Source organism: Lactuca virosa, chromosome 6, assembly GCF_052849685.1.
Source record: "Lactuca virosa cultivar CGN04683 chromosome 6, Lactuca_virosa_CGN04683_v6, whole genome shotgun sequence".
Classification (NCBI taxonomy): domain Eukaryota; kingdom Viridiplantae; phylum Streptophyta; class Magnoliopsida; order Asterales; family Asteraceae; genus Lactuca; species Lactuca virosa.
In genome coordinates this window covers 272,850,217-272,862,701 of record NC_136431.1, presented here as the reverse complement: position 1 = coordinate 272,862,701, position 12,485 = coordinate 272,850,217, and the positions used below count along the sequence as shown (strand labels likewise).

The following is a 12,485-nucleotide window of genomic DNA, read 5'->3' as shown; positions in this document are numbered from 1 at the left end:
TTAACATAAAATTAACAAAAACCACATTTTGATTAAAATAATACATACCAATGAAAGAACTAAGTTGAAACTATGGTATTTGTGAAACGGAAGTCAACGGAGAACAAATGAAATTGTGAAAAAGATATACATTGATTATGGAAGATGCCTGAAAATGACAAATTCTAACAACAAATAGAGAATTCACAAGTTTCAAGCAATGAAATCGTTGAAACTTTCATAACTTACTAAAACTCAATCTACAATAATGTTGAATATTAAAGAAAATAATATTGCCTAGAAAATCCAGAGAGAAAGGGAAGAAATGAGATAGTGAAAATGATGGATAAGATGAAGTGAAATTAAAATGGTACCTGCTTTATATTCCTGTCAGAGACCGATCTAAAACAAGGTGGTGTATAATCGAAATATCAATTTTACCCATTCGATTGATCATCTAATGTACTGTTTTATTAAAAAACATTAAAAGTCAATGTAACAAACTTTTGACTTTCTTACCTTGAGCATATATTGTAGAAGTGTTGACTACACTCTTCACAAGCAAAAAACTTATGTATAAAATCGCAAATTGACATAAATGCCATTTGACTTTCTTCATTTTCAACTCTCACGGATAGTGAATGTAGCAAAACTCATAAACCACAGCTGCAATTAAATAAAAAAATAGGTTTTTACAAAATATAAAATTATAAGATTGATAATAATATATTATATACCTGAATCCCCTTGTACCATTTTTGCTACCACGACAAAACATCTGTACATATAATAGCCAAAATCAGGATTTTCAAAAGTATTAATTTTGTTATCTCTTTTATAAAAAATTGAAAAAAGAAAATATAAAATTTACCCAATATCCACGTGGAAATTCTTTTCCACATATCTCAAATTTAGTAAGACCACCATGTTGAGTGTTGTTTTTTTCAAATGGTGACAAAATATTTGAAGGGTATAAATCGTCAAAATTCACAAGTATATCAGCACTTCCTCTTCGACACCTATAATGTTTAAAATTATAAACTAAGTAAATAGAAAAAAAATGAAACAAAGAAAAGTGGGTTATTTAAAATATGAACCTCTTTGAAAGGTGATGAGCTGTCATTAATTGCATGAATTTTATAAGAGTAGCTCGAGTATCTGGTTTAATCATCTTGTTTTCAAGAATAATGTCAAAAGCAAGAGAGGTAGCCTCTTCAACATCATAAACAGCACGTGCAATCTATAAAAAAAAATAAGTAATTCTAAGCTTTAATATTACAAATATAATAAAAAATAAAAATCTTATTTTTATAGAAAAATGAAGAATTGATTCAAACCTGTCCAGGGTCTGAGAAGTTTGATTGAAGAAGCTCATCATTTTCATACTTTTCATCTTCCAATTTATATGAATTACGTAAAAAAGTAAAACATGTACTTAAAATTAAAAACTCATTAACATTGTATACACAAAACAATATAGCTTCTTAACGCTTGTATACCTTTCTAATTGTGTATTAATCCATTTGAGTAAACGATTAGAAGTTCTTCCATCTTCAATAGAAACAATTTTACTTTTTTCATATTTCCCATTCCAGCTACCACCCACAAATTTAGAAGGTGGGCCCCAGAATAGTGAAGGGTAGTGACTAATAGAGAATTTATCGCATAGATTGTGAAGAAAACATATAAGTACTTTATAATTTCTGCAAGCTGGACACCTGCAAAGAGTAATAACAGAAACAAATTAGGGCTATAAATGGATAACATTTTTTCAAAACACCTCTGTGGAAGATATAGATTGACTCCAGGGGACAAATTGTTTTCATGAAAGGTATAAATTCAAGAAATTTTTAGGTATAAATAGACCAAGTGTACTATGGGTATGGAGGAGAAGAAGTGAATCCTTTTGTACCTAAAAAAAATAGAATCTTTATAGTCATGAAACTTTAGATATTTCCTTTTAAGGTTTAGACATCCTTCAATTTTTTTCTATGGCATGACTGTTCATCTTTGTTCTTAATTTCTTTTCCAGCAACAACATCCTGGTAGGACCTGATTGCTCCATCCTTTCCAAATCGAGGTAATTTGTGGATTTTAGGTCAAAACACTCTACTTTACTCCAGATTGATATGATGAATTCCAGATTTTATTTAGAAAAAAATCACTGGATGAAACAATTGTCCCATAAATTTGTAACGGTATCCATTTGGAATAACAGACGTTCTGAATTTTTATATTTATGTTTCCAAATACGGAAATTGTGAAAAAAAAAAAAGAAACACAGTAGAGCATAACTTCACGTAAAGGAAATCAAAAAACTGACAGCAAAAAATTCCTCAAAAAATAGGGTCAAAAAATAAAAAGAATGTAAGTGATAAAACGTACATCCACGTGCGATGGTATACATTTGAGGATTCGATTAAACTTGAAGGCCTGTAAGAAAACGCAGCAGAGGGTTAGGGTTGGTAATCAGGAAGAAGAAAGATGAAGAACATTGGGTGGCTAAACGGAGAAAGTAATTTCTAGGGTTTACGGTTTGATCCAACTTAGAGAGAGATGAATAAATTGAAACCTTAGATCATGAAAAAAAAAGGACTGAGGTGATTCAACCGAAGCAGAAAACAAAAGAATATGAGAGCGTTCTGATTTAAACATTACAATGTTTAAGAACTAAAAACAAAAAATCAAATAGAAATCAATAAATTGGAAGCGTGTTAAAGTCTCAAGAGTATTTGGATTACCAGTGGATAACAGAAACATATAAGTACTTTATAATTTCTGCAAGCTGGACACCTGCAAAGAGTAATAACAGAAACAAATTAGGGCTATAAATGGATAACATTTTTTCAAAACACCTCTGTGGAAGATATAAATTGACTCCAGGGGACAAATTGTTTTCATGAAAGGTATAAATTCAAGAAATTTCTAGGTATAAATAGACCAAGTGTACTATGGGTATGGAGGAGAAGAAGTGAATCCTTTTGTACCTAAAAAAATAGAATCTTTATAGTCATGAAACTTTAGATATTTCCTTTTAAGGTTTAGACATCCTTCAATTTTTTTCTATGGCATGACTGTTCATCTCTGTTCTTAATTTCTTTTCCAGCAACAACATCCTGGTAGGACCTGATTGCTCCATCCTTTCCAAATCGAGGTAATTTGTGGATTTTAGGTCAAAACACTCTACTTTACTCCAGATTGATATGATGAATTCCAGATTTTATTTAGAAAAAAATCACTGGATGAAACAATTGTCCCATAAATTTGTAACAGTATCCATTTGGAATAACAGAGGTTCTGAATTTTTATATTTATGTTTCCAAATACGGAAATTGTGAAAAAAAAAAAGAAACAGAGTAGAGCATAACTTCACGTAAAGGAAATCAAAAAACTGACAGCAAAAAATTCCTCAAAAAATAGGGTCAAAAAATAAAAAGAATGTAAGTGATAAAACGTACATCCACGTGCGATGGTATACATTTGAGGATTCGATTAAACTTGAAGGCCTGTAAGAAAATGCAGCAGAGGGTTAGGGTTGGTAATCAGGAAGAAGAAAGATGAAGAACATTGGGTGGCTAAACGGAGAAAGTAATTTCTAGGGTTTACGGTTTGATCCAACTTAGAGACAGATGAATAAATTGAAACCTTAGATCATGAAAAAAAAAAGGACTGAGGTGATTCAACCGAAGCAGAAAACAAAAGAATATGAGAGCGTTCTGATTTAAACATTACAATGTTTAAGAACTAAAAACAAAAAATCAAATAGAAATCAATAAATTGGAAGCGTGTTAAAGTCTCAAGAGTATTTGGATTACCAGTGGATAACAGAAACATATAAGTACTTTATAATTTCTGCAAGCTGGACACCTGCAAAGAGTAATAACAGAAACAAATTAGGGCTATAAATGGATAACATTTTTTCAAAACACCTCTGTGGAAGATATAGATTGACTCCAGGGGACAAATTGTTTTCATGAAAGGTATAAATTCAAGAAATTTCTAGGTATAAATAGACCAAGTGTACTATGGGTATGGAGGAGAAGAAGTGAATCCTTTTGTACCTAAAAAAATAAAATCTTTATAGTCATGAAACTTTAGATATTTCCTTTTAAGGTTTAGACATCCTTCAATTTTTTTCTATGGCATGACTGTTCATCTCTGTTCTTAATTTCTTTTCCAGCAACAACATCCTGGTAGGACCTAATTGCTCCATCCTTTCCAAATCGAGGTAATTTGTGGATTTTAGGTCAAAACACTCTACTTTACTCCAGATTGATATGATGAATTCCAGATTTTATTTAGAAAAAAATCACTGGATGAAACAAGTGTCCCATAAATTTGTAACGGTATCCATTTGGAATAACAGAGGTTCTGAATTTTTATATTTATGTTTCGAAATACGAAAATTGTGAAAAAAAAAGACACATAGTAGAGCATAACTTCACGTAAAGGAAATCAAAAAACTGACAGCAAAAAATTCCTCAAAAAATAGGGTCAAAAAATAAAAAGAATGTAAGTGATAAAACGTACATCCACGTGCGATGGTATACATTTGAGGATTCGATTAAACTTGAAGGCCTGTAAGAAAACGCAGCAGAGGGTTAGGGTTGGTAATCAGGAAGAAGAAAGATGAAGAACATTGGGTGGCTAAACGGAGAAAGTAATTTCTAGGGTTTACGGTTTGATCCAACTTAGAGAGAGATGAATAAATTGAAACCTTAGATCATGAAAAAAAAAAGGACTGAGGTGATTCAACCGAAGCAGAAAACAAAAGAATATGAGAGCGTTCTGATTTAAACATTACAATGTTTAAGAACTAAAAACAAAAAATCAAATAGAAATCAATAAATTGGAAGCGTGTTAAAGTCTCAAGAGTATTTGGATTACCAGTGAAGATTTGGAGTGTAGAAATATACAGGGGAAGGGATGATAATGAAGTAACTCAAACGCCATGTTATGGATGAACAGGAAGGTATTCTCCTATTGTTTCTTTTGGGAGTTCTGGTTGCTTCAAACAACGACATGGGGGAGGCGAGCCCTAACCTGAAAAACGAATAGAAGAAGTAGCGGAACCTGTCGATTGCGGAAACAAAAAAGGCGTGGAATCAGCTCACAGCAGTCCAAGATAACCCTTCACATCAAAACATACCTGGAAGATAGACGCGAGAGAGAGAGAGAGAGAGAGAGAGAAGAAAACAAGAAACCAAAATTGAAGCTTACTTGTACATTCATTTATTGTCGAAGAATAAGGATGCAAAGAAAAAGAGAAGAAAGAGAAGAGAGATAAACCAGATGAAAAGGTGGAGGTGGTGGAGCTTTGTGGTGGTCGATTCAATATTGTAAAGCCTAAATCCAGAGAAGTTTATGAGGATTAGGGTTTAGATCAACAGATATGGTGTGATCTTCCTGATTTAATGGGATTATGCTTGATGACCGGTTAAAGATTATATGATTTGCTGATATTATTTTGAACGGAATGACTGCATAAGGGCAAAGTAGGAATTTCACATAGATGAAATGAGCGGGAAAAGCAAAGACGGAGGGACTAAGGAGGTGCCACGTGTCATCTAATGTACTGTTTTATTAGAAGAGAAGATATTATCGGTTTTCATGGCTGAGAGGGAAGCATGTTGATCCATGCCAATTTGACTATTCTTTTTAAATAATGTGCGAAATCATAGAAATAACAACCTTGTTGGTAGAAAATATCGGTAAAGTTTCATACTATTAAAAGAGGTGATCATTTTTTTACGTTCTCCTTGGAATTTTTCGGTCTGATCAAAATAATATTAATTTCTCTCAAAAATCCATCTTTTTATATCAGTATAATTTTTTTTCTTTATAACGAATAATTATATACATTTTCAGTATTGCATAGTACCGCGGAAATATAAGCCTACGAAAATTTACTGTATTTCGTTTCCATTTAATAATATCTAAATATTACCCTATTAATTTTGAAACTTTTCATCCTATCTAGAATTTGAATGCATCTCGTGAGTGCAAGCCACTAGGTTTAATAAATATTTTATTAATTTTAATGCAGATAAAAAATGTCAAAATGAATAAAAAAATCCCCTATATAACACAAACGGAAGCCATTTGTCAATAACACACTTTCTTCAATAAACAAATAGTTTCTGGTATGCGATTCTTACCCTTTTATTGATACTTACTGCATTGCATATTATACATTTCTATATGCATAAATCAAGGGCATGCAGTTTGGTAGAAAACACATATTACATCAATTATAAAATTGTATGTATATCTTGTGTTCATATAAACTGTAAGAGATAAACATGCTGGTGTATTAAATTAAAAGAGTAAAAACTTTAGATAATTTTGATTATGGAAGTTTTTCATCTTGTATATCCGTCAATATTATCATCTTTCACAGCTGAGAGGGAAATCATGTTGATTCATGCCATTTGACTATTCTTTTTAAATTATGTGCGGATTTATAGAAATAACAACCGTTGTTGGTAGAAAATATCGGTAAAATTTCATATTATCAAAGAGGTGATCTTTTTTCTACGTTCTCTTTGGAATATTCTTGTGTATTTTGGCAAATTTCTTGATGACTATTAAACAAAAATGTTGTATTTCACATAGTACAGAAAAGTGATGTAGGTTTAATTTTCGGTGCGGGTAAATAATGAGAATTTACTTTAATGTTTACATATCTAATAATAGTTATGTATAGAGTATTGATCTTATCTGTATATCGACGCAAGAAATAAATTATACGTATGAAAGATCATTAAATTTTATGGTTTTTTATAATTACGGGTTCAGTATATTTTTATGTTTTCGAGATAATCCCATGTATATGGATCTTGACCATGAGTTCGAAATATAGGCTTGTTTTTAGCAACGTTAACATCTATTTTTCGGATATAGATTTGGTTAAAAATTAAGTACTGTTACAAATAGGATCAACAATAAAAAGTATTAAATGAAGAAAACATATGAAACCTATTCTTTCATAATGTTAATTGTATTTTTTTCAGGAATTTGTGGAAGATATCAAGAAATGGAAATTAAGATTAACTGGTTTGTACTCTTTCTTGGCCTAATGTTGATCACAGGAACCATTGAATCTGGTTCAGATCTCCCTCGGAAAATGAGTAGCCACACAACCAAAGATGTTGCTATCGAAAATAAACATACCATGGACAAACATCCTATACATGCCGACGGGTTTGATGATGACTTCGGAAAAGGAATAGATTCTCACCACTTTTATGGGTTTGCCAAGCGTCCTGGGTCTGGTAAATAGTTGTAAAATCAACCTCTGTGTGGTATATGCATTGAAAACATGGATAAGATATATATGTACACATCCTTGTGATAGAATAATGTTGGCTGAGTTCGTCCAACTCACTCACTGAGCCATGTTACCTATGTGTGTTTTAATTAGTGTATAAATATGTATATATGATCGTGTATGATTGTATGTGTTTTACGTTTATGCTTTTTTTAAATCCATGTTAAATGAAATTAATATGATTAACTATGACATATGTTCAGACTGTTTTTTGATTTGTGCTACATAATATTCTATTTTCTTCATGTACATATATCCTTGCTAGCAAGAGTAGTAAAACCATAGGATTTGTATATCAAGAGCAAAACTATCTAATTTTGTTACTTCAAAAAATGATAGTCGGTAAGTAGCTTGCAAGTTGAGAGACATAGTTCGCAATCAAAGCGAACTTGGATCATCGTATAACTTCGAATTTTAGAATTTGTTGTATGTTGTAGGACTTTGTCCCACGTCAGAAGACAAGAAAAACAAACATTGTCTTATAGGAACTTGTCCTGTTTATTTTTAAAAAAAAATGGGTAATGTAATTGATAAGGAATTTACATTTATTTGTGTTGCTAGGATAGTCATAATATATGTCAATATACATATATCTATAAGCAGTTGAGCATTCGGTTGTGACAATTAACTGTCACTTAAAAGCCTATAAATACATCTGCATATAACAAATTTTGCTGCCCAAAACATATACATAAACACTACATTTCTTGTTCTTCATTATTTTTTCTCTCTAAAAGATTGGAGCCTAGTGCAATTCTTTGTTGGTGATTTTATATCACTAATATTATTTAAGTGTAATGAGATTAATTTGTTGATCAATGTCACTTTGACAATTATCGAACAAATTAGTATGGTGCGGAGTGCACATTTGTTTAATTTTGTCATAGTTGAAAGTATACTGCTTTTTAGGGGCGAAGTCCCTAAACTGACGGGGGTCTGGGGGCAGCGCCCCTGGGAGCGGGGTCCAAGGGGCAGCAGCCCTTGGCGGGGTCCAAGGGCCAGAGCCCATGGCTGGGGTCGATTTTGTGATCCATTTATAGACCCGGTTGTATGTTAGTTTGTGACAGGTAATATGACCGTTTTTGGACAGGAAGTTGTTTTCCTGTAACTACCATATGTCAGTTTTAAGATAGGAAGTTAGTTTCTGTTATATGATCAATTTCGGATTCATTTTGGGTACATATTTCATAACATCTTCTTCATTCTCCATTCTAGAAAAAACAGTGAGTTTCATCCGATTAGAGATTTTGACTGTACCCTCGAAATGCTTTAATCTGAAAGCGTTTCACAACTCTCACTGATCCAAGTATATCTATATCCCGTTTTTCTAATATTTTTAATATTCCAGATTTTATACTTGATTACATACTTGTATATGTTCTCAGATTAGATTCACTACTGACATTTATGTCTTAACACATTGCAATTGTTGGCCTCGATCTATATCAATTTCGTTTCCAATGTTTGGGATCAAGTAGGTACACTACTTACTGATTATGATTTATATTACTAATTAAAAATTTTATTTATGAGTAAATTACATGAATGTTCTTTCTAGTTTGGGATAATTTGTGTGTTTGGTCCGTTAGTATACTTTTTTAACTTGTAGTTTCTATTTTATTTATTTATTTATTTATTTATTTATTTTTATTTTTTTGTCTTTGGTCTCTACCAATCATAAAACAATTATTTTTCCAATATAATATTTTTTTAAATTGATTATTATATTATTTATATTTTTCCGTTTTTATACTATTAAATATATTAAAAAAATTCAAAAAATTTTAAAAATCATTTGCCCTAAAAGCCCTAAAGTATGTTAAGAAATCTTTGAACCCCATTTTTCTATCCGTCTCCTCTTCCACCATCACCGCTTGCATCACCACCCACTTATATTAGCAGTGAATCTGACCCAATTCAACACAACATAATTGCACCATTCTCTCATCTCCTTCGTGATAAACCAGAAAGACCACAACTAAAATCTATTCCAACGCCGCCTTCTCCCATCTAAACTTGCACGACCTCTCTCCTTCTTTTATCTTCAATCTTCATTGACTTCCTCTTCGTCTTATATTTTATTAATCAAACCACAAATTTCAGGCTTAGAGTTTGTTGAATCGATCTTGCATCAGATGCATTTGGGTGTGTTTGAAATTTGGTATATTCCCCTGAACGTATCCATTCAATATATCAGATATATATACACCTTACAAATGGGCTGAAATACATAAAGGCCTAAATACATAAATGGACTAACTAAAAATACAATACAAATACAATATAAACACCCGCTAATAGCCCCCCGCAGTACGAACGGGAGTATCTCGAACACCAGACTGGACCGAAAATCAAGGAACAGTGGAGAAGGGAGACTTTTGGTAAAAATATCAGCATACTGAGAAGAAGATGGAACATGTAGAACTCGAACAACACTCGCGACAATTTTGTCTCGAACAAAATGACACTATAAACAAAATGACATTTAGTGGCATAGAAAAAGTGCCACTAAAAACCAAAAAAATACCACTAAAAACCTCCCTGACAATAGCGGCATAAAAAAAGTGTCACTAAAAGCGCTGCCACTAAAGACCTTTAGTGGCACTTTTTGATTGTGCCGCTGCAGCCTAATTGGGTTTTAGTGGCACTTTTCGATTATGCCACTAAAACACATGTAGGTTTTTGTGACACTTTTTATGAAACTTTCTTAACTACAAAAATAATTATTATTTTCATGTTTCTACTAGCACTTTTTTAATACAAAAACAAATATGTTAATAAAATAGATTTGATTTTTTTATTTTAAATAGAATAAAAATAATAATAGGAAAATTAAGATAATAAAAAAAACAAAATATCATTACATCAATTCAAACTTGTCTAAAACAATATTCTCTATATATTTAAAACACAACCATCTTCAAAAAAGTTCAACAAGTCTAAATTATGTGCATGGGATCCTTTCTCTGGTCTTCATATTGTATTCCAACATTGTCAGTCATCCTTACAAGTTACAAGTGTCCCAAGAAATTGTGTTACTTCATTTCTTTCTTCTCCAACTGGTTTCCAAACTTATTAAATGTCACTACTTATTTTGAATCACTACTCAACTTTCATGTCGACATGTCACAGATTTTACGGTATGACCCTTACCCTTCTTTTGAGTTCCTATAAAAAATATATACAAAACAACAAAAAGAAACAATCAATACACATGTAACAATTAAAGGGACCATTTTTGAAAATGACATGAAGAATGGCAAAACAATAAATGAAGCGAAGACGGGCAAAACACTAAATGAAGTGAAGAAAGGCAAAACATATTGCTACCACATGGACCATTTCTGTAACAAATTGATACCAAAAGGATCATTTCTGTAACAGATTGCTACCATAGGGACCATTTCTATAACAAATTACTACCAGAAGGACCGTTTATGTAACATGTTGCTACCACATGGAGCAGTTCTATAACAGATTAGAGATGGGTCTCCTAAAGATATTGCTGCACAAGAAATTTCATATAAAAAATATGACAATTTTTTTAAAGAAAAATAAGATGGACATGGACTGTTTGAACATGATGAGTACCTTGAAAGAGGATAATATAATGGCATTAGTAAACTTGTTAACATCATTACGCCTGTTGCAAGAAAACCATTCATAACCTCTCTAGATCTTTAAATGTTCTTTCACCAACTCTAAAAATATAAATAATATATTCAATTAATTAGATAATCAAGAGCTTAGAGGTCCAATTATACGAAATTGACCAATTTCAAATGCTAACCAAATTGACTTAATAGGTGCATAAAAATTGAATACAAATATAATTTACCGTTTCACATTTAGACACTAACCAATTTCAAATGCAAACCAAATTGAATTAATAGATGCATAAAAAGTAAATATCAATGTACATTTAAATATTGAAATTAACCCTAATGACTAATCATATTAGCATATGAATAATAATTAGCATACATAGCAAAAATTTAACTAATAGTAATACGTATTAAGTGAGTGAGAAGTTATTACACAACTAAAACGAATTAAACATCCCCTTTTTTGCTTAGAGAAAGTCAAAAAGCAAAATTAGTTTATATAAGCCAAACCAAAATTAGTTTAGAAAGTCAGAGTCTTGATGGGTTAGATAAAGTAAAAAAGTAGCATTTTGATGAGGACTGTAGGAATCGAGATAATCAGAGAAGTCGATTTTGATATATGCTGAAAGTATGAAGGGCAAGGATAAATTTGAAATTAGGCAAGTTAAATTTACCTTTGATTTGCAATGAAATATTCACTGTTTGAATCTTTGACTGGCTAAGGGCTTGAAGAACGGCATGAAAATAAGTGCAATCTTGACTATCGGCGTACTCCTGTTGCCAAAAGATGAAAATTGTGATGCCCCTTCGTCTTCCATTCCTTCGCACACACCGAGATTTCTGTTTGCGGCTTTCAATCTGATGCTCCAACTAAATATGGTGATAAGGATTAAACATGTTGGGGCCGAGATATTTACATGTACCCATTAAACCTAGGCTTAAACTGATACACCTCCAGGATGTGATGCACGGGCTGTCGCCTAGGCCAGCCCTGTCATTGTGTTATCATCGTCAGAACATATGTTGATGTTGGATAATCGTGAGTGAAATTGAAGAATTTAGGATTATATCATGAAAGAACTAGGTCTTAGTTATGACCTAGCGAAACCAAATCGAAACTTACATCTCGACTAATCCCTCTTGATTGCTTGGTTTTCGACATTACCTCTTGGACTCTTGGAATTTTAGGGTTTGTTGGTTGACGAATGCAACGTTTAGTGAGGCGTGGAGGGAGGAAAATAAGGCGATTTAAACTCTAAAAATTTGGGCGAGGCAGAAAGCATTTAGTATGTGGGGGAATCAGGACTGCCAAATGAAAATTAGAATTTAGTCGCATAAGAAAAAACCTTGACACTAAAAACATGATATAGTGGCACAAAAAATATGTGTCACTGAAAAATTGTGCCACTAAATGTAATTTTGTTTGTAGTGTGAAGATCAATCTCAATATATTTGGTATGTTGATGTTGAATTGGATTGGACGACATATACAATGCACTGACATTATCGCAATAAACGATAGTGGCTCGATGAGGAGAGTAATAAAGCTCAAGTAACAAATTGCGTAACCA

The 12,485-nt window shown here is 32.1% G+C and overlaps 1 long non-coding RNA gene and 1 pseudogene across 2 annotated transcripts; both read right to left on the bottom strand.

Annotated features, from left to right (window-relative positions):
- Positions 1-416: 416 nt before the first annotated feature.
- Positions 417-4,192, bottom strand: LOC145122544 (sulfhydryl oxidase 2-like; annotated as a pseudogene).
- Positions 4,193-10,156: 5,964 nt separating this feature from the next.
- Positions 10,157-12,236, bottom strand: LOC145120821 (uncharacterized). 2 transcript variants are annotated; one of them, XR_013714379.1, is made up of 3 exons: positions 12,038-12,236; positions 11,589-11,905; positions 10,157-10,477 (listed from the first exon to the last, which is right to left on the bottom strand). It is a non-coding gene; the product is annotated as an uncharacterized LOC145120821 (long non-coding RNA). The 2 variants fall into 2 exon arrangements; XR_013714378.1 differs by having other exon boundaries at positions 11,589-12,236.
- Positions 12,237-12,485: the final 249 nt, after the last annotated feature.